Here is a 20,062-nt window from a genome sequence, read left to right on the forward strand (position 1 = left end):
AGCCCCGCAGTGACATGTTTCATCTCCTGCTAAAATGTGTCTGTGACCCAGGCACTGCTGATTTCAAATCCTGTGTTTGATAACTGCTTGCTGGGTGCTGCTCAGCCCCTAATTCTCGGAGGTAATGAAAGCCCCCAGCTCCCACTGAACTCAAATGCCCAGTGCCTTTGCAAATCAGACCTTTTATGTCCCTGAGTGATACTTGCTGACCTCATGACTTAGTGAGTAAGGATGTGAAAGGCTACACAGTCACATGCTTAGTGCTCCTATTGTTATCCAAAAGCAGGGTAACAATATCTGCTCCCAGCTAAAGTGGAATTGAACTGGCCTATTCTCTACTGCTCTGGAGGCACATTGCAGGTGCAAGAGTCACAGGGTACATCTACACGAGATACTTTACTGCATATTAGACTAATGTAATGCACAGTAAATCATCGCTGTTTACACATGCACAGCAATTACTGCACAGTAGATTAGTTTAATGCATCATTTTCTAGTACCTGTAGATACAGGTACTAGAAATCGGTGCATTACATTAATGCACCAAAGTGCATGTGTAGATGCTGATTGGGAGCAAATTGCTCCTGGTTAGCCTAGGCACCAGGAGGCCACAGGGGGCAGGGAGAGCTGTCCTGACTTGGTGGGACGCTGCCTCCCAACCACATGGAGATTGAGACTCATCCCCATCTCTTTAGGATGGGGAGAGCTGTCCCAGCTGCCAGGCAGCTGCTTCCCAGCCACGTGGAGATTGGGACCCATCCCGATCTCCATGTGGCTGGGAGGCAGACCACCCCTCCACCTCTCCGCTGCCAACCCAGGCTGCTGCAGGGGGGCAGAGCAGGGCAGGAGCAGCTCCGGATTGAACTGTTCCTATCTGGAGCAAATTTTACAAAATTCAAATTAATTAATTGCACATGTAGACACACCCACTGGGATCCAGAGGAAAGGAAGACCACGCTGTGCTGTGTTGGCCTCCCTTTGCTTCCTCAGCAAACCTGTCGACCAGCATTGCAGCATAAGACCTAGTAGATGTCTGCACACGCAGGGGTGTATGCAACAAGAGAGGTGCTGGCTCTTGGCTCAGAGGTACCAGATGGAAAAGGCCCTGAGGAGTTTGGTGTAATCAGTCCTAGTGACAACCCCTACAGCAAAATCCTTCAGCGCACCAAGATGCATTTGCACAATGTCAGCATGTGATCTATACCTACTGTGAGGCCCTGTTACACGGCTAGCTTAGCGTGAGCAGGATTCAGATCCTGCAGGCCTATGGCAGGCCCCAGGGAGATGGACACAAACAAAGTTCTAGCAGTGTGAAGTGAAGTATGGAAGAGCTTCCTATTCCTATTATCTTATTCCTTATTGATTGTTATTAATCACGTGTCTAGAAGCTCCAGTCATGGCCTGAGTGGCCCTGCACACACACACAGAGCAAACACAGTTGTCTTCCATGTGCATCACCTTGATGATGAAAGCAGCTGGTGTGTATTTTATTGATCAGCGCCATCATTGTTATTTGTACTCCATCAGCTCTGGGGCCGTAACCCAGATCAGGACGGCACCGTGCAAGGTGCTGTCCATGCCCCAACGTAAGCATCTGTCCCTGCTCCATAGTTTGCCAATAGCATCTAATCTCCCTACCTGCCACATGGAATTGATTTCTGTGGGGTAGATCTGTTCAGTTTGCCATCCATTTGACTGCCTGTACACAGAGGACAGATGTCTGAACACTTGCAGCTGGCTCTAGGGTGAAACCTAGCAGCTGTGCATTGACGTTTCCCGTGACACTGCACAGCTGTTGGAATAAGTGTTCCTCTTCTCCTCTTGCCCCAGCTTTCCAGATGTAGGGCAGAGGGGTCCATCCACCTGGGTCCTAGTCTGGCCAGGAGAGTGGCATTAATGCCCTCCCAACAGCAAAGAGTACTGCGGGATGTCTAATGATCACCAGACGTCAAAACCCTAGTTTTTTATTTCCTTGTATTTGGCAAGTCCCATATTCCCAAGTTCAGTGACAATGTAATAACCAGGCTCAGCTACCATGGTTTGCATGCTCCTATTTCTCCTAAACAGTCAAAGGAAATATTGATGTTGCAGTTGTGCCAAAGGCCTCAGCTGGAATCATGCTTGCTATCAAGCCATTAGGGATACAAGCATAAAACCAAGTTGCTGCTACCTGACATTTCCTTTGGGAGTGACTGCTCTATAGTCCACAGCTCTCGCTGGAGGTCACTGACTGCATTGGGTTGAAAGATCTTACGCATCTAAATCTGAGCTGGATTTTTGGGATCCGGGCCTGATAGAGGAACTCCTAGATGGCATGGCAATGCCAGGGCCAAACAGCAGCAGGAAAGGTGGCACCAAATCAGCAGCTGGGGGCCTACCTGAGGCAGACTCCCTGGGGACGAGGATTCAGGGCTCCCAAACAAGAGGAAGGCAAGAGTCCCAGAGGAGATGGGGATGGGACAGCGAGTCCACATGGGGCAGGGGTTGGCCAAAGGGGGGGAAAGGAGGTCAGAGCAAGCACAGCTGGGCATAAAGCAGCCCCCAGAGCCAAAAGCAGAAGGCAGGTGATGATGACACTCTTAATTATACCCAGAAATATGCACAAGGCATGAGTAATGATTATTTAGGACTTGTCTTTTTACTACTGTAGCAGCATCCAGTCACCACTACTGATACCATTAGCAAGACTGGGCTCCTACTGAAGTCATTCCTCTCCTGAATTCCTGATCCTGGCCCAGTAAAAATCCATTTCAGACGAGTGTGGGAGATACCTGGCCTGGAGAAAAGGCCCTGGCAATTAAACGGGCCCGCAGAGGAAGAAATCTCTAAAGAGAAAGCTCTTTGCCTGCAGCCTTGCTTGAGTGCCACTTCCTAATGAGGCATATTTAGTGTCTCAGGCTTTGCTCTTCACTTTCTCACCCCTCCTTGTGCTCACGATTCACTTTCCTGCAGGTGTCTGGTGCAGCTACTCCAGCCTTGAAATCTTCATCCTCTGTTTTAAATACAGCATGGGTAAGGCAGCGAAGGTGCTGGGAGCCTGTGGATCGAGCTCTCACACGCTCACTTTGGGGGCTGTTTAGCAAGAGCATGAAGCCACTGGAAGACAATAAAAAGGGGATTTATCCATTTTTCAATATCAGCACAAAACCATCTCTCTCAAGCACTATATCCGGAACACAGGCAAGCACATTCAGAGCTGCTGGCAGTTATTTCTCTTCATCTAGAGACACTGCAATCACTGATAATCATTGTTTTGTGTCTGATACAATGAATGAAGCGCTTGACAGTTTTTGATCCCTTTTTAAAGGAGAACTGTGAAGCTTTTGTAGGGAAACAAAATAGAACCATTAAGAAAGACACTGGGAAGTCATTTAAGCCCCACGTTTAGCTGTGCTTGACGAAAAGCATTCGCAAGGCCAAAAGTAATTTGCAATATGATAAAAATGCAATACAAATACACAACTAAACACAAGAACCCATGCCAGTATTGTATTTTCTTTACAAATACGTGTTGATTTATGGATTTGCTCCAGAGTTCAGCCCTCCTCCTCCCTTGTCATGTACCTCATGGATCCAGTTACATCAAAGTGAAACGAGGCACCTTCTATACTAGAAAACTGCACTGTTTTCACTCTTTTGGTACTGTTAGAGCCATAGCATCCTCCCTATTTGGACATGATTATATCAGTTATACTAGTGCTTTTTACCAGTATAGCTACTCCCACTGGGGACGGGTATACAGGTATCAGCACCTTTATACAGGTATAGCTGCATCCCTTGAAGGACTTGCACCATCACATCAAGCCCATGTTTGGACTTTGGTGGTATTCTATATGCACAAAGGACTTCTGCCATGGACACAGTTATATTAGCAAAGGTGTGCTTTGCACCCATATAGTGAATCCACCCTTCTTCAGCCAGGATATAGCTATGAGCATTTACAGTGAGGATGGCCTGGGCTCATCACACCCATGCCAGGTACTTCTGCCTGGATCTACGTGGATATATAGAAATATTCTGCCGTGAAAGTCAGGGTTTCTGCTAGCAGTGCCCTATTTGTAAGGGACCCCTTGGCACCCCTGAGTGAGCGAGCCATGCTAGCACAGGTCCGTAGGGCAGGGAAGGCCTACACAATTTGCAGAACAGGCCCAAGTGTGAAAACCATCCACCACAAGGCAACCATGTCTAATGCCCATTTTACCCAGAGGGTCAATACAATTGGGGGGACTCCGGGCCTCTGGCATGGAAGAAACCTCCCTGGGTCCAAGGGGGTTGCAGAAGAGAAGACGCGGAGTGGAGATGGCAAGCAAGCAGTCCCGCATTTCTTCTAACGTCAGGCCTTTCCTCTTTAATGATCCTGCCTGATGGTGATGAATTCATTTGGACCGAGCCTTTCTTTTAACCAGGAGTTGATCCTTCTTGCCAGGGTCTCACAAGCTGCATGAAGCAACTTGGGTATAAATTCTACACGACTCTGTTCATTCCCGTTCATGGTCCAGTTTACAGTGCCCTGGTTCCTGCCTGTGATCAGCTCCCTAGAATCTCCTTTAGAAATCCTAGATAAACCCCATGTAAAATAAATGGCAAACTGCTTTATAAAATTCCCATAGGAAACTGTCTTGAGGAGGATTTGAGGATCCAGTAGCCGTAACGGTTCCAATCCCATTGCTTCCATCCCCAGCTCCAACATTTATTGTCCACAATTTTTGGATAATCAAACATTTTGACAACCTGCCCTTCTGCTCATTGCAGAGCTCCTGCGTGGTGATCTAAACACATTTCAGAGCCAAATGTGTGTGAGCCTCCAACGCCTCTAACACTAGAAACTGAAGCCGTCTCATATTCCATTCTTGTGGATGTGGCACGGATCCGGCCATCGGGTCAGCAAGGTTTGATTTCCCTCTCCTGCTCTGCAAATGTGCATTTCACTCTGGCTAGAAATCACATCCAGCCCTGAAATGCTAGGGCTGCTGTGAGCATCCCCCCAGGCGCCTGACCTGCCTGCTAGCCAGAAGCAAGAGGGGCCGGAGCCACCGGATCCCAGTGGTCCTGGGAGTGGGAGAAACAGGCCTTTGCAGAAAGGAGTGCCTGGGACTGGATTGAGTCACGTTCTCATCAGCATTCAGCACAGCGGCACAACTTTCAATCAAAGGAAGGGGGAGGCTTTGAGCAGAGCATTGGAAGGAACAGAGGCTCTGTATCATGTCTGTGCTGGGGGAAAGTGAAGGCTTTTGCCTAACAGCTCAGATCTCCATTGACATAGTACCCGAGTATATGACAGTGGTTCACCGAATGCCACTGTGATGGCGAGTGGGGGAGTACTGCTATCTCCGCTGCCCACGTGGGAATGCAGGCTCGGGCAGGCAGAGCAACTCACCAGGGTCACCCAGGAGGGCTGTGCTGCAGTAGGCACTCGAAAGTGGGTTTCCCCAGCCACGGATAGGCAAGTGTCCTATGAACTAGCCCAGCCTGTCCTACTGCAGATGCCCCCGCACCTACTTCTAAGGACCTACCATGGAAGGTGTCATGGCAGCAGCCCCAGAGAGGGGAGTCTGCTTTGGAGAAGGAGCTAAAAAGCAGATGTTCACTAAGCCTTTCCAGCTTCATAACAACGTCTGCAAGGGTGGGTGTGCTCACTGGTTAACCACAGCATCCCAGAACTACCAGATTCATCATGGCAAAACAAAGCAATGCACTCATGGATGAGAGACACTTGCAAGTGCTGGAAATGATCATATGTGGCATGCACATGGCCACGGATCAAAAGGCCTTTTGCAAAAGGGAGTGAGCTTCACTGCTCCCACGCTACAGCATGGGTAACTGCGCGTGTTGTCAGTCTCTTCCCCCACTTCCGCCGGGAAAGATCCTCCAGTGCAACCCGAGCCTCCCTCCCTTCTGCCAGTGACGGCTCATTTAGATGGTGATAGCTTTGCCTGCAAGGAAAGGGCAGGGAGCACCGCATGCACATCACTGCCATTGAGCAAATGAAGCGAGAGTGGAAGCCAGTGGCACACGGATTTAGGCTGGAACAGATGGGCACGACGTGTCCATCAAAATATTAACTGCTTGGGGGCCAGAGCACAGCAAACGAGGCATTTCAAGGGAGTGCTGCCTTCAAGAAGGGCTAGGGGCCAGACTGGCAAAGGGGTTTGGGCACCTAAAGATGCAGCCAGGTGTTTAGAGAGATGGTTCAAAGACCGAGTCCCTTTTGCTTTGATTTCAACAGGAGTCAAGTACACGGGTGATTTTGAAAATCCCATTGGGCACCAAGGTGCGTCTTTCAGCCCCTGAATCCCTTTGAAAATCTGGCCCTAGATTTTCAGACGTGCTCGGCGCCTTTTGTGCTGTGGGTGGCCCAGTTTTTAAAAGAACGCAGTGTCCTGCTGAGCTGGGAGAACAAGGCCCTATTTGTGCCAGGGAATTCAATGACCGGTGTTGCCGACTACCAGTGTAGACACAGCGCCGTTTTCTTGTGCGGTCCATTTGATCTCTGCCGGGTCAGAGAAGGCACTCGCTGGGCTGCAGCCTGAATTGGCCCCATGGATGGCAATCAGCTGGTCAACCTGAGCCGTGTCCCTGCACAAATGTGAGCTGGTTTAAGTTAAAGTGGTGCCAATCCCTGTGTTGTTCATTCTCTTACTTCAAGTTTAGTTTGCACCTGCTCCTAAACCACATACCGGAGGGGCTGGCGGGTCTGTAAAAGGGTGCACCAGTACTGCTGCACTGGGGGTGTTAGCTATACCTGGCAAACCCCTCCAGTGCAGGCTCTCCCCCACTTGTCTTAGCTATTTTTCCCTCTGGTTAATAAAATTACACCTGGCGTCCTTTCATTTGAAGCGTTCTCTCTAAATCAAGAGCACAAAGGCCAGTTTGAAGTGCTTTGCCTCTGCTAGAGATGAGCCTTACTAAGAAAGAAGGGACCCAACGATACTGGGATCTTTTTCTTGAAGAAAACAACAACCAACAACCTTCCTTTCCCTCCTCCCGCACGTTCCCTGCACATTTACAAATAGGATCCAAACATCTCCAACACTGAATGACTCAGGAGCCTTATCAGCATGCATCCAGGTCACACACTGTAAGGACATTGCATCTCACTTGCGGTGTGGGTTTCTTGCAAGATCTGTAAGTAAAAATGCCAGTCTTGCCAAAGTGAGGAGGGGAGTTAATTTGGTTTTCATTCAGGTTTCCTCATCGGCTTCCTTCTCACCTCTCTCGATAGCTTCTTCAAACTAATACAGTATTAGCACTGGAGACCCAAGGACTTCCCACTCCCAACAGGCAAACAGGTCTCAATCTTGCCTTCTGGAAGGGCCTCTGAAAAGTCGTCACTCCTTTAGTCTGAGCTGCTGTGTAACACCAACCCTAGGCCTCCCCTGAATTAATTCCTGCTCCATCCAGCAGCTGTGGTGGGACTACAGCCTTTGGGGAAGAGAGGGATGGCTGTCCCCAGACCTGTTCGTCATCCACGGAGGCAGTTGCTTGCAGCGATGGAGTCATTTTCCCCTTGCATTTAGGCTGTAATTCATCCACCCGTTTCAAACGGGCTGTCCCCTCCCAGCAGTGGTTTTTGGTTTCTAGCTACAATCTCTTTGGAAGAAGGAACAACTTGTTGAAGCCAGTGGGAAATGCGGCACCTAGCCCCTTACAGGACAGAATGGGTGGGGTTTCTGTACCACGAGGTGCATCTCATGAGCAGTCCAGGACCTTGCTGTGCTAGGTGCTGTTCACACACCCAGAGAGACAGCCCTTGGCTCGAGCCACTTGCATTCAGTAAGGTAAAATAAGTGGCTGAAACAAGTGGCCAAGGGAGAGGAATTCATTTACTGGAGAGACTGGTTCCAGAGGAGCAATTACCACCAGCCTTATGTATCCTATGCAGCCAGAGGAGATGATTTCTTTCAACTTTGATGATGATTTATGGAAACAGTGGCTAATTCCCAAAATGTCTATTAGCAGCAAGTGGGGCTGTAAGGAAGGCTGTGTTGTGTCCTCTTTAGCTGGAAGGGCAGCAAGCAGCCTAGAAAAGTAAGGCTGGAAGGGACCTCGGGAGGTCATTGAGTCCAACCCATTGCTCAAGACAGAATCACTCCCATCTAAACCATCCCAGCCAAGACTTTGTCCAACCTGCTCTTGAAAACTTCCAAGGAACTACCAGACTTTCGAGACCCCACAGCCTCCCTGGGTAACCTGCTCCAGTGCTTGACCCCGCTCATGGCGAGAAAGTTCCTTCTAATCTCCAACCTAAATTTCTCTAGTTGCAATTTAGGACCATTATTTCTTGTCCTATCACCTGCAGCCACAGAGAATACTATCGCCACCCTCTCTGGAATCGCCCTTTGGGTGTTTTAAGACTGTAATCAGGTCCCCCCTCAGTCTTCTCTTCTCCAGACTAAATAATCCCAGCTGTTCCAACCTTTCCTCCTAAACCATGTTTTCTTGACCTTGTTGGAGCAAAAATGGGGTGGACGCCAACAGGCTGAATTTCAGGAGAGGGCAGCCGCTCTTCGTACCTCATCCAGAGCCTCTTGAAAGCCAGCAGTGATGTCCCTTGGTTTTGAATTAGCCCCAGGGCTCTGATGAGCCAAGGAGGACCCACTCCTGCTTTTGGAAAGGCCCCCATGTGTGTGTGGGTGTGTGCAACTGGATACGTCCCACATGCTTCCCGGCTTGCTTGATTCTCTGATGCCCGCTAAGCTGCTATAGTGCTGTGGTGTCAAAGGAAAATCAGAGACCGACAGCAAGCAACAGCCAGGCATTGTGCCTGTCAGAGCCAAACTGCAGCCTGTGGAAATCTGGGAGGCTCCTGACCACGCTGGGGGCTATCTGACCGCATTGAAATGCTTGGAGGCCTGTGACCAGCCACGCAAAGCCAGCACACCTGCAGGGTGCTGGCAACACAAGCAGCAGGAGTGTCTAGCACTGGACAACACAGCAGCAGCAAATGCAGGGGCTGGCAATGCCATGGCCTGCATGCAGCGCTAGGCAGCTCAAGCAAGCTGGAAGGCTGCGGTTTCATCCAGGAGCGGGTCCTCCCCGTATTGTCCTGGCCGCCCCAGCTCTGATGGCGGAGCTGAGCCATAATGGGAAAAAGCTGCATTATAATCAATAGCTTCATGAATAGATAACGAGGAGGCTCCTCTGTCACCGATCAAACCTCCTCAAAGGCTCATGACGCTATCGTGGGCTTCTCGGCCCATGCAAGGTGGAGGAATGGTTTCCAGCAGCACCAGGAGGGAGTTGTTCTCCTGGCTCTGGCATGCAAAAGCGCCCTGGCCCTCCACCTGGGGAGGCATCAGAGGACATTCATGACTCGACATGCCAAGCACACGCAGAATGACACCAGAGTCGTGCTCCCTGGCTGCGGGAGGCAAGGAAAAGCACATCGCGGAGGAAGCAAACATTGGCAGGTGGGAGAATGGGATCGTAATAATCGGTGCTGGAGAATGCCAATAGCTCTCCTTGCAGGGGAGCTCAGAGGGGCTGCACAAGAGGAGAGAGGTGTGAGTGCTGCCGGTCAGGGCAGGGCAGGGCCAAACCACCGGGCCAGCCGGAGACAACTGCAAGCAAATGCAGCAAGGAAGCAAAAGGGTTGCACGTTAACTCTGCCCTCGTGGAGGAAGGAGATGCTATCAGCCTCAGCGGGGCTGCAGGCCCCAGAAGAGCCAAGGCACTGGAGCAAGCCTGAGCCACTGTACCTAGCTGGGTTTCTATTCCCCACCCCCCAGCGCTGCTTGCCTGTGAGCTAAGAGCCTGCTCCCATGCACCACGTGATCCTGCCAGCACTGGCTCTCTGCACAAGGCCCAGGGGAAGCAGAACCAGGGGCTTGCTCCTCTCCTGCTTTCTCAAGCCCAGAGCAAGCCCATGGATTTCAGCACAGCGCCTCTGGATCTGCACTGGGGCAGCTCAGGGCAGAAGCGGATCCTCGCTGAGGGAAGGGTCGCACGGGCGTCGTTTGGGTGTCGTTTCCTCTCCTGCAATCTGGGGCTGGTGATATGAAATGCAAAGAGGACAATTAGGGAGGTGACTTGGCAGGAGGGGACCCAGGATGGGGGTGGGAGGGGTCCTTTTTGGAAAGGAGGGGGAACAGTAATCTACACCCTTCGGCCTGAGGAGGAACCAGTGGAAAAAAATCAGCCGCTGTCCAGAAGGGATGCACGCTTGCACACCAAGATATGCACAGCAACCACCATGTTACTGCTGAGACTTCACAGTCAGCCTTGCTCTTGTAGCACCAACAGCTTCAGCCAAAGAAGGGTTCCCAGTTCCTTGCCCTTCCCGCAGGGGCAGGGAGAGATGCATCCGCCCATCCCTTTCTTCGAACAGCCCCGACAATGCTGCACGCCTTCCACCTTGACCTATTTAAAAGAGCGTGGCTTGGGTTTTGCATGGCACAGCACACTGTGGGACCAGAGTCACTGCACCAGACTGGACATGCTGCGGTGCTACACTTGGCAGGGGGCACCTCAGAGCAGCAGCAGGGATGTCTTCGTTACACCCCCCAGGGCTGAGCAGGAGTGGGCATCAGGCTTGGTTCTCCCTTGCCCCTGTGCGTTTGCTCAGATCATCTCGCTCTTCTCGTTCTTCCCAACTCCCTTCCAGAGATGTCCCAACCTGGTAAATGGGGGAAGCCTGCAACTTGTATCCCCCTGCATGGGAAGCAAGCTCTCAGGTGGGACTCTGCCCCTCTTCTTGCCTTGATAGAGAGTCCAGAGCCCCACAGATATCTAAAAAGTACCCAGCTGAAAATGAAAAGAGCCATTCCCACAGGTTACCACCTGCTCAGGGTAAACCACGACTCTTCAGATCATCCCGGCACTCGCTCCCAGCACCGTGAAACCTGAAGGGGGGCCGATTCTCTGTGACAGCGATGCTCCCTTTACACTGCCGCAATAGTATGAATAAGACTTAGACCCCATCATCTTTCATGACAAAACACAGGTTTTCCCACTGCTTCTCGTGCCTGACACAGCACAGGTAATTACAGTCCTTTCTCTGCCCTCCACAAGACCTTAGTGATGAAGGCTGGGTCCTAGTAACAGTAGGTGTCCAGCACTCGTTGGTCTCCAGCCTCCGCAGAGTACGAGCTCCTTCATCTCACTGAATTATTCATGATGATTTGGGGCCTGTTGTTCGTTGGGCACTCCAGTGTCACCCTTGGCATCATATTACTTAGGCTCGCAGGCGGTGTACGTTACACTAACGGTTGGATAAACAGACTTAGCCTTGAAAAAACCCAGCCTTCTCAAATGAATGGTGGCACCTTGCCATCTCCAGCGCTCAGTAAGAGTGCAAGAGGCATGCAGTGTGTTATGGCTCCTGCAGAGTTAAATTTGACCCAGCAAAATCTGTGCTAAGGACTGAACACACATCATTCTTCAGGACCCCCTCCCTGATGCCCCTCCAAATACCCTGAGGGCAATTTGGACCCACTTTTTTTTCAGATGAGGCTTCCCTGAAGGATCTGATTTTTGTCCATCCCTGTGAATGGTGACTTGAGAAAGGTAGTCCTGTGTTGTCTCACTACCTCTCGCTCTGCTCTCTATCTGTCCTTGAAAACAAGTATTTTAGAAGCAGCCTATTGCATAGTCCTTCCCAGAACTGGTCAGTCCCGGAGACTACATTTCTACCAAGGGCAGGCTGTCTTCACTATCATTTGTTAATTCCTGAGTGTCTGTATTGGGGTAGCACCCATAAGCTACAACTAGGTTCTGTATCCCATTGGGTGCGTCTACACAGGCATTAATGTGCTTTAGTTAATGCGCATTAAATCTAGTATCTCCATTGTGAGGTACTAGGAAAATGCACATTAGCCTGTCTTAATGCGCATTAACTAAAGAGCACAGTTTTTAAGTGATGCTTAATGCTCATTAGCCTATTTTAATGCGCATTAACTAAACAGCATGTGGGAGTTTATACATGTGCTGGGGGGGGGGGTGGGGGTGGAGTCTGAGAACCACTCTAGTTAAAGTGCCCGGAGCATCTTGTGTACCAGTGTCCCTGCACTTAAAAATAGCAGTAGGGGCACTTTATCCAAAGTTTGTTGAACGAGCTTTAATTAAAGCACCCCAACTGCCATTCTGAAGCATGGGGATGCTGATACATGAGATGCGGAGGCTGGCTAGAGCACAGTAATTACCACACTCCAGCAGACTCGATTAATCACATCTGTTCTGATGCACTGTAATTATAGCACATCAGAGCAGCTGCCGCCCTCGTGTATAGGCACCCATGTTTTTTTAATGATGCTTTAATGTGCATTTAAATAGCCTAATGCACATTAAAGTGCACATGTAGATGCGCCCATTGAATCTGGTGCTGTCCAAACAGAGGCTTAGACACAGGCCCTATCCCAAAGAACTTGTGATTGAAGAGTTCATGTGCACATGAAAGTTATTCCAGTTTAAAGCAGGGTGTGAATTAAAGCAGAATAACTATTTCTGGACAACTCTTACTCCAGAATAAAAGCTTTTTTCCAAATTAGTCCAGCGCAGTACCAATATGAACAAAGAGTCCATTATTATTATTATCATGTAATAACGTAGAGATCGGCTTTCATAAGCCCCTGAGCTTTTTCCATTATAGGTTGGATTAAATCTCGTTGAAACAGGTAGGTCTAACTGCCACCTTTCATGTAGGATGGCTAGAAGTCACAAAGCCCCTTTATGGACTGGGTAGCTGAAATAATAGCAGGCTTTACTCCAAGCAAATATTCAGGAATTTGAACTTTATGGGCATAGGGCTATGGCTGCCTACAGCTCTGGCAAACAGTGGGTGTGTGGGAGACACAGCTTAGGTGGAGAAGCAGTGAAACAACTCACAGGAGGAGCTAAAACCAGCTAGAGCCACAGGGCGCTTGTACACATCACGGTGTTTAATCCTCATGAATTTAACGAGCAATACACATTTTAAACTTGTTTATTTTGGCGTGGCGTGTTTGTGTTTGCTCTCACCCGCCTTTTGACACACAGGTAGGGTGAGTCTTAGATAAAGCTTTGAGAAAGAGTTTCCAGACTGGGCTAAAAAGGCCTTGGATGCCCAGGCAAGGAAACTCTCTTGCAGTTTGACTACTCCTGCATCAACCTAATAGGATTTTGTGCATTTTTTGTGCAAAAAGCAAGATGGCACCAAATAAATCCCCTCCCTCTTCACTGGGACAGCCTACTATCGACCCTGAATTCTCTCTAGCCACATTGGTCAAAAAAGTAACAACATCATAAATATGCACGTGTGCACATACAAGGGCCACCACATGCTGCTGAGGTGGCACATGAAAGTGATTTAACATCATCCGGCAGGGTAGGACAGGAAGTGGGAAAGGCATCCATATCCCACTGAAAGTATGGGGGAGGAATTAGAGGGGCTCTGATGTCATTTCCCAAACTAGATTTGAGCCTGGACCCTGAGTTTAACACCCCAGCAGGCATGAAGAGCCCCCGGGAATCCTCATTGACTACGAGTGGTTTTTGACTCATCCTAAAAAAGAGCATCCCCCCCACCACTCCAGCCCCCTAGCCACGCATGGGACTATTAGCTCGGGAGGAACAGCACCCCGTTCTGCGTTCTCTGCACCACTCGCTGGACGGCACCTATGCAAATATAGTACTTCTCATGCCCGGCCAGGCTTGTGAGACCTCACAGGAGCACAATGCAAGATGGTGGGAGCTGAGCTGCAGCTCAGGAACCGATCTTGCATGTCATTGAGCAGCTGGCAGGAAGCCAATCCCCATCCCCAGCCTCTACCATTCTGGGCCTGGTAATAAAGAGAGGGCAGTTTCTTTCCTCCCTCTGCCTCTGCGGGGTTGCTGCCGACCGAGATAAATAAAGAAGGCACGCTCACAGAGCCAGAACCCCCTCTCCTCTCCAGCTACCCTTGCGGCTGCCTGCTTTTCCCCATTCAGCAGAGCTGCTTTGTTCTGCCTCGGCTCTGGCAGCTCTTTGATGCTGTTACTAGCAACACCTTAGAAGAAAAGTGTGCGTTGGCTCTCACTGGCGCACAAGAGCTGGAACTGGGGGCTGATTCGTCTCTCTCCGACAACACTCATCCAGAGGCTGCGAACAAGAGCACGAGTGCAGGCAGTTCTGCCAGGAGATTACCGGCGCTTCTGCTGACAAATCAGAGTCGATGAAGAGGTTGTTGAATACCAGCTACATACAATAATGTGTCGGAGCATTTGTCATGCCCCTCTGCCTATCAGTGCAGCTGCTGTGCGGGGCCATGGCTGTTATTGCCTTTTAAGTAGCTGAGGAATAAATCTAGCCCTGTCTGCTTTTCAGTGTTGGCTGGGTGAGAATCCAGCACTGCATACAAGGCACCAGCAGTCAGGTGCCAATGCTGGTGCTCCTGTGAGGACCACTGCGCTGTGAAGGGTATCGTCCAGGAGGGTAGAAAACTGCTCTCATACACCAGTGAGGGCACAACTGGAGGCAACGGGATGAGATGCAGCTGTTCCTGTTCTGCACCAATCTGTGACTGTGAGTTTGGCCCCTTGGGGCTGTTTGCAGCTTGTGAAAATAAGAACACCCCCAGGGCTGCTAAGTATTTAAGACTGTATATGCAGCATCCTTCTTCCAAAGATTGGAAAGCACTTGACAAAGGTAGGCAAACGTGTTATGATCGTGGACCTGAAGCCCTGCCGGGCTAAACTTGCCCAAGGTTGAACACAGCATCGGTGGCAGAGTTAGTACGAGAGTCTCCCAGCTGTTCTAGCAAGCATCTTTTAAACCTGCCAGTGCCAGAGTACAACTAACACAGCAATTATGATCTGCTATAAATTGTGGTCTGGGGTTAGACCTTCTTTTTCAGTGCCTGCAGGGTGCCTCTGATGGGTTCACATTTAATTTCATTTGCCGTGGCCCCAAAGAAGTAAAATACGAGTTTCAGCTGTAACATCTTGTGAGAGCTGATCATAAAAAAACTGGGCATCAGCACTCTTGCTCACAGTGGAGCGAGTTATATGAATGGGCCTATCGCAGCAGGACTCTGTGCCTTGATGTCTTCTATATTCACACAGCACCTTATATCAAAATGTTTTCAGGACAGTATGTGTATAGATCACTTCACAGACTGCAAAGGATCAGCGTCTTGTTTATACAGCTCCTCTCAAAGATGACAACTTTCCAACCGCTCTAGGGAGCTAAATACCAACTGCAGGTGAGGAAGCCTGCTTCATCGGCGTGGTGAAAGAGAGCAAGCACAGCAGTGAAGTCAGGGGGCTACATCAGAGGGAAGAATAACATTTATGGAAATACCAACCACCCTGCTGAAATATCTTAGCTTTCCTTGGTAGGAATCTCTCAGCCCATACAACCGTGCATTGCTTCCGAGAGATGACGTGAGCCCCAAATCAAACGAAGGGCCTTAAATGTAGCCCAGAAGGTGCATGGACTTAAATATTAGCTCAGAGGAGAGGGTATACAATAATAACAATGCCTAGCTCTCGTGTGGTGCTTTTCACACGTGGATCACAAAGCAATTTGCACAGGAGGTTAGCCGGATTTTCCTCTTGCTACATATGGGGAACCTGAGGCATGTAGCTGGGGGCGTGACTTTCCCTAGGTTGCAGTAGCAGAGCTGGGACTCGGCCGCAGGTCTTCCAAGCCTCAGACTAGCCACCAGATCACGGGATGCCTGGGCTGGACCCCAGGGCAGTAGAAGATAAATGCAACAAGATCTGGAGAGTGTAAAATGATGCAACCAGTGTCACGTTCAAAGTGATTTATTTCAGCTATAACCATTCCCAGCCTGCATGAAGAGGAAGGAGAAAGGGAAGCACCCACCCAAATACGTGCCACTGTAAGGCAAGAGAGTTGTCCTAATCTGGGCTCCATGAGCGTTTCCAGGACAAACTCCCACTGGACTGTGCACCTTGACTGAAGCCATTTGCTCAGCAGTGAGTCTCAGCCACCAGAAAGTCACAGGTTGCATTTGTTTTGACTGAGAAGTATTTAAATTATTTGTCTCATTATTATGATTAGCTTATTGCATCCCTGTCATCTAAAAATGGCTCTTAGGCAAAACACAAAGGCACACTGGCCATAAATGCATGGTGGGCTCCATTCTGCAGGCTCCCCAAAAAGGCATTTCCATTTCTCCAGGCTCTACAGGAGAATTCACCCCTTCACCAGAGACAGCTGGGGACAGAGAAGGGGAGCTTGTTCCTTCTGTGTGTCAGGATGGCCCAGGGTCCCCAAGTCCAGGCTGGTACAGACTGGTGGGTTTCCTACAATGCACTCTTGCTACAACGCTCCCTGTAGCCCAAAATCAGCCAGGTACAACTATTTCTTGCTCACCCCCGCCCTCCGCACAGAACCCCACCTATGCTAGAGATTAAGCCAATACAGACCAGCTCTCAGCAACCCTAGGACAAATGCTACCTTGTCAGCAAAACTTCTCTGCAAGTCATTAGTACCTGGAGGTAACAGGCAGGCGCAAAGGGACCTCACTCTGACACAGGTGTCAAATTTAAAGATTTAGATTTGACAAAAGCACTTCCTTAGCCAAACGGCCACTTCAGAGCATTTGCAGCCAAATCACTCCTCCCTTATTCACATGAGAAAAAACGGCCACAGTTGATTGGATCAATAAGCACAAATTTGATCCATCCCTTACATATGTAATGCCTCGTCAGACTGAAGGGTCCAGGCAGGGTTGTGCTTTAATTACTGGAAGACTCCAGGCTCCTGCACCCAGCGTTTCATCTGCCTTAAAAATTATATCGGAAAATCTAAGTTTCCTCTAACACTGAGGTTTTATCAGGCGCTCTGAATGAAGAGGGTTAGAGCAGTATTCAGATCCTTGCCCTCTGCCAGCAGCAATTCCACAGCTTAACTGAAGTCAAAAGGAGGTAACATCGGTACACTAGAGAGCAGAATTTGATCCATGCTCACTTCCCTTCTGGCATCTGTAGCGCTGGCCGGAGAAATTTCAAATGATGATTCAGTGGCTCTAATTCCTGCCGTCCCTTGATTTGGCCTGGTCTCTGGCTGCAAACGTGACAGTATCAGAAGTGGTGCACACGTTTGCTAGGCAAGGGGCTTTATTTTGCAGAGCTGGCTGGAATTAGTTTGTCCTCCCCCCTTGTCAATGCAATGCTGCTGTTATGCTGACACTGGGAAACGGGCCTTGTTCTGCTTTTATCATCAATGATGTAACCGTGCTGGCCACGGTTTTCAAAGAAAATCACGTCCTGCATAAAGCATGTGAATGTCCATTTGCACTGAGTAGTGTATTAGACCCACTCTTGCACATGGGCACATCTGGATGCAGAGCATCAGCCCCACAGCTGCCAAGAAAGGGCATAAATTGGGCTTAAGAAAGACATGTATTTTGTCCTGGCCCTCGGTGCAGGAGTGACGTTCACTTGCATGTTAGTATCTTCCTTCAGGAACAGTTGCACTGAAACATGGCACCGCTTCAGATCTCTGCAGATCAGGGCCCTTGGGCAGAGTGAATATGTGCATTTAATATTGCATGGACTTTTGCAGCCCTCTCAACAAGATGACAGCATAAAATAAGCTCCGGTTCATTCCCTCCTTGGCTGCAACACCACCGATGTTCCAGTCCCAACCTCTCCCAGTCGTTAGCCATTCATCACACTTTGAAATCAGAATGGGTTACGCAGCCAGTACTGCTAAAACGTCCATCCCAGTTCCAGAGCTATTACCAAACCTGGTGTGTTAAAAACAGTGGAAAAGCACAGGAATCTCTGAAACTAAAATGAGCTTTTTAAAACCACCAAGTAATTGCTCTAAGCAAAACCAAATTTTACAATGAAAAAAAACCAATCGAGTCAGATGGAAAACCTAACATTGGACACCTGATTTCAATCAAACACATTTGATTTGTGACGTCCTTCCAGCACAGAAAACAGCGCAGGGGAAAACCACTGCAAAGTGATACACGGTGCTCCGTGTTCTGGTGCAGTCGCAAACCACCCAGGCTCTGCTCACAGTGAACGTGATGTTATCTGACCCCCTCGACATAAGTGTAATACCTTATAGATCACAGCCAGCTGCTTAATGTATTTTCCTCTTGCTCTCTCCCCTGCATGCAACGAAACACTCCTGGGCCTGAGTTATTGTACAATAATTCACACCTAGATGCTGTAAATGGCACTCGATCTTCAGCCTCTTGCCTAACAACCCACCATGGTTTGAATTATTAGGTGAGATCCAGCCACATTCTTCAGTCTGAGAGTTATTATTTAATCATGGAGATATGAGGAGAAGGCGTAAAGAAGTCAGTTCATGGCAAGGGAAAAAGCAGAAGTTTATAGTGTATAAAATATATGTCGCCAGAGTTTATGAGTTTTTTTAAGCCAATGTAACATCTGCTGAGAGCACGTGGTAAGGATGTATTCTTATGAGAGCCACTCCCCGCCCTGGAGTGCCCCTGGACTGATGGCACGTATCCAGGAGAGCAGCGCCAGGATGGCCTGAAATCTGTTTCTCCATTGCTCTGTCAACACAGCTGTTTGTGTCACCACTTTGCTATGGTATGTGAGCATCTCTGTGATGCCTGTCACGGCCATGGAGGCAAAGAGGTTACACCAGAATCCTGGCTCTCCATCTTTTGCATTAATCCCTGGATCCGTGCAACTGTTTGGCCTATAATGTTAAGAATAAAGTGATTATAAGCTTGGTAACTCAAAAGGGAAGCCACTGCGTTAGAATCTGTTTAAAAGTTCTGGCCAGCTGCACTGAAAGGGAAGAGTCAGGGGAGCAAGTTTAGGAGAGATGGTCTCTCTCAGTTTGAAGCCCAGTGCAGGCATTGGGGATTTTGCTTTAGCTTGCAGGGCAATGATCTGCATCCTTAAACCAGGATATAGCAGGAAGATATTACAGCCACTGCCATAAATCCTCACACACAAACTCCACTTGGAGACGGGCCATGGGGAGGTGGATCTCTATTAGAGTTAGGTGTTTGTATTTTAAATTTACCTGGGAGCCAGGAGGAGCTGGTGCTGCCGCAGCTTGTGTTGCTTGACGCGGACTGCAGTGAAAGCCAAGGAGCTGCAAGCAGAGCTCTCTGCCAGGCCAAGGCTGGCGTCAGCAAAGCAGCAACTCCTGAGCGAGCAGCCGTCTCACCTAACTGAGAATCAGCCTCTGTCGGAGAGAAACACCTCACACTCTGTCTGGAAAGGGCTTCCCTCCCCTAGCAAGAGCTGGCATGTTATAGATCAGCTTTACACAGCAGACAGAGCTGCTTTGGGGCTGAGCCTGCATGCGAAGGCTGCGCTATGTATGCACAGTAACACCAGATTTGAGACTCAAGCTCATAACTGGGCTAGTAGTCCCCAAAACCACCTTGCTTTCCAACACCCTCCTCTCAACAACCTGAGGAGTGATGCTTACAGACTACTGAAAGAACTGCTTCCTGTCCCCTGGGCTGGAGGGCAGATGGCCACTGGGTGAGGCTCTTGGTAGGTGCTATAACCCTACTAGGATTACTGGAATCCCCAAAACTGATGCAGAGCTAGGTATAAAATTGGGGTCAACTCACAATAAAAGCCTTCACGTCTCAATCTCACGGACCCAAAGTATGGTACCTGCTGAGCCTCATGCCTTCTGTGCAGAAATATTTCCCAGGGCAGCATCTTCCTCCTTGATACCAAGGGGATCTCCAACACCACAACCACTGCCTTTGAAAGGTCTGCATCTCTAATGAAGCCGATCGGAAAGGGAGGAATTTTGCATACGAGCTGAGACTTAGCTTTAAAATTTATGGAGAAGTCCTACTGAATGCAGAAGAAAGCTTCTTATATCGCAGGAGCAAACTGAAGAAATTTGCTTTTCATCTTTGCTCCTCTAAGAAACAGCAAAATAAATTAATCTTTCTATCTAAAACAGTATTACTGCAGGTTACAGCCTTGTATATGTTGAGCTGCAGTCAAGCGGTTTATAATGAACATCCCAACAAACTCTTATCTCTACGCGTGTCAACAGCTCAGCTGTAATTATTCATTGTGTTCATTCATCATAGACCATTTTTAGCTCTGAAACTTCCTAGGTAGGAAGTGAGAGCAAAGCAGAGCATGGCATAGAGACCAGCTGGTAGCA

At 49.2% G+C, this 20,062-nt stretch overlaps 1 long non-coding RNA gene across 1 annotated transcript in view; it reads right to left on the bottom strand.

Moving 5' to 3' along the window:
* Nucleotides 1-1,490: 1,490 nt before the first annotated feature.
* LOC109284567 (uncharacterized) overlaps nucleotides 1,491-20,062 on the bottom strand; it is a 33,832-nt gene continuing 15,260 nt past the window's right edge. Inside the window, exon 4 of the long non-coding RNA XR_002092056.2 lies at nucleotides 1,491-3,096. This is a non-coding gene — a long non-coding RNA (uncharacterized LOC109284567). The remainder of the gene's footprint in view (nucleotides 3,097-20,062) is intronic.

This window comes from Alligator mississippiensis, chromosome 14, assembly GCF_030867095.1.
Source record: "Alligator mississippiensis isolate rAllMis1 chromosome 14, rAllMis1, whole genome shotgun sequence".
Taxonomy (NCBI): Eukaryota; Metazoa; Chordata; order Crocodylia; family Alligatoridae; genus Alligator; species Alligator mississippiensis.